The sequence below is a fragment of the Marmota marmota genome, unplaced genomic scaffold (assembly GCF_001458135.2).
Source record: "Marmota marmota marmota unplaced genomic scaffold, marMar, whole genome shotgun sequence".
NCBI lineage: Eukaryota > Metazoa > Chordata > Mammalia > Rodentia > Sciuridae > Marmota > Marmota marmota.
This window is the reverse complement of record NW_026006303.1, coordinates 246,941-249,559: the sequence shown is the minus strand read 5'-3', so window position 1 is coordinate 249,559 and position 2,619 is coordinate 246,941. Positions and strand designations below refer to the sequence as shown.

The 2,619-nt window shown below is 44.6% G+C and overlaps 1 pseudogene; it reads left to right on the top strand.

Annotated features, from left to right (window-relative positions):
• The first annotated feature begins 1,787 nt into the window (after positions 1–1,787).
• Positions 1,788–2,406, top strand: LOC107161136 (annotated as a pseudogene).
• Positions 2,407–2,619: the final 213 nt, after the last annotated feature.

The window sequence follows — 2,619 nt, the reverse complement described above, 5'->3', positions numbered from 1 at the left end:
TTCCCTAAATGGATGCCTGAATGAGGTGGAAGAACATCTTAGATGAGATTAATTCAAAATGAGTTTATTTAAGAACCTAACAAAAATGATTTGTAAATCAGGTAGCCTTCAGAATCAGAACAGAATCTAAGAACAGTGGGCAATAACATAATTACGCAGCATTTATAGGAAACAAAAGTGAGGTATAAAGACAATTTAATTGTTTACAGCTGAAGTGATTTAAAAGTTTCTACATGAACTGAAACTCAGTGCTAACTTCCCATTGCTGTGACAAAATACTTAACCAACTTCAAAGGATTTTCAGAGGTTTCAGTCCATGATCCCTTGGTCTCATCCCTTTGGCCCAGTGGTAAAGCTGAACATCATGGTGAGCAAGTGGTTGAACAAAACTTCTCACATCATGGTAGCCAGGAAGCAAAAAGAGACCAGAGAAGAAATGTCAGGATCCCAACATTCCCTTTAAGCACACAATCCCAAAGACCTAATGCTCTCCAATGTGTTTCTACCTGAAGTTGCCTCCTGATGTTTCTCCCACCTCCCTGTGGTACCACAGCCTGGCAACCCAACCTGCAGCCCATGGCCTTTAGGGCCATTTGAGATCCATAGCACTCAGCTACTGGGATGGGACTCCATGTTGATTTGGTCTGTTTATTCTATTTCAGAGCCTAGGCAAAACCAATGGCTTCCCCCATGTTTTATTTCACAACCCTAAATCAGTTTCTGCACATGATGTAAGCACCAGAGCAAATGCCTTTCCATGATACTGGATGTGGTGTGGATCTTGGGTTCTACCTCTTCATTTTTGAGCCTGATAAGAGAAAAAGCCTCTTGAAACATTTCAATAAAGAAATGGGTTTTCCTTTAAGTTTTACAAAAAGTATATTTCAATTGTCAAAAGGATTCTCAGATGCAATTATAATAAATGTATATCTAGAAATTTAATAAACATTTTCAAAGACTCAATTGTATGATACAGTTTTAAAATACTACAGATGTTTTGTAGATTGGTCATTTTTGTCTAAATAGTGCCAAGGTAATAAATAACTCCAAACATTACATTAAATTCATCAATGCAATAAAATGGTTATTCATAAATTTAAAAAGAAAAGAAATTGTCTAATAGATGATAAATCTTTCTCATTATTACACACATTACAATCTACTTATATTGGTTAATGAAAGTCATAAGACAAACTTAAATTCAAAGCTCTAAAGTCTACTATTCTTGAAAGACATAGCCTGGCCAGCCAGGTCCAATGAAGATATGCAAAGAACATTTTGCTCTCATAAAAGAAACCGTGGCAAACCTATTTGGGCCAGGAGAAAGGCTGCACTTCGTGGTGACAGCACGTATTGAAACAAAACCATTCACCTTAGTCCTGGGTTGTGGATCAGTGGTAGCACTTGCCTAGCATGTGTGCAAGAGGCACTAGTTGGATTCTCAGTACCGCATATAAATAAATGAGTAAAATAAAACCAAAAATCACTGGCCCCTGAGAGCACACCCCCAATGACCCAACAACTTTCCCCTAGGCCCCACCTCTGAACATTCATCATTTCCCAAGAGCACCACCCAGGGGAACAATTCTTGAACACCTTGGCCTTTGGGGGGCTCTCAAGTCCAAACTATGGCAATCTGTTAAGTAAAAAAAAAAATAAATAAATAAAATAATAATAATAATAATAATAATAATAATAATAATAGGCACACAGCCATCCATCCTTCGCTTTCCCTTTCTCCCCCATCCTTCCTCCTCTCCAGGCCCCCATCTCCGCTGGCCTACAGCATGAGTTCCTTTAACTATGAGCCTAGACCTCCTACAAGCGGCGCTATGTGGAGACTCCCCGCGTGCACATCTCCAGCGTGCGCAGTGGCTACAGCACCGCGCGCTCCGCTTACTCCACTACTGGGCCCCTGTGTCCTCCTGGCTCTCAGTGCGCCGCAGCTACTCGTCCAGTTCCGGCTTCTTGATGCACAGCCTGGAGAACCTAGACCTGAGCCAGGTAGCCGCCATTAGCAACGACCTCAGGTCCATCCACACTCAGGAGAAGGTGCAGCTCCAGGACCTCAAAGACCGCTTCGCAGCTTCATCGAGCGCGTGCAGGAGCTGGAGCAGCTGAACAAGCTGCTGGAAGCCGAGCTGCTGGTGCTGTGCCAGAAGCATTCGGAGCCGTCCCGCTTCCGGGCGCTGTAGGAGCAGGAGATTAGCCACCTGCGCCTGGCGGGGGGACGCTACCAACGAGAAACAGGCGCTCCAGGGCGAGCGTGAAGGGCTGGAGGTGACTCTGTGCAACCTGCAAGCACGCTACAAAGAGGATGTGCTGAGCTGCAAGGACGCCTAGGGCCGCCTGATGGAGGCGCGTGAAGGCGCAGAGGAGGCGGCACTGGCCCGCGCTGAGCTTTGAAAGCATATCCACAGCCTGATGGACTAAATCGCTTTTCTGAATCTCCAAAGCCTCATTCTGTCTCAGCCTTTCCTTCTCTCTTTTTAGGCTCCCCCTCTCCTTTAGAACTTGTTCTTATCTTCATTTCTCCACCCTTCTCTACCTCTATTTTCTCACCACTGTCTCTCCCCTTCAGTCTCTCTCTCTCTCTCTCTCTCTCTCTCTCTCTCTCTC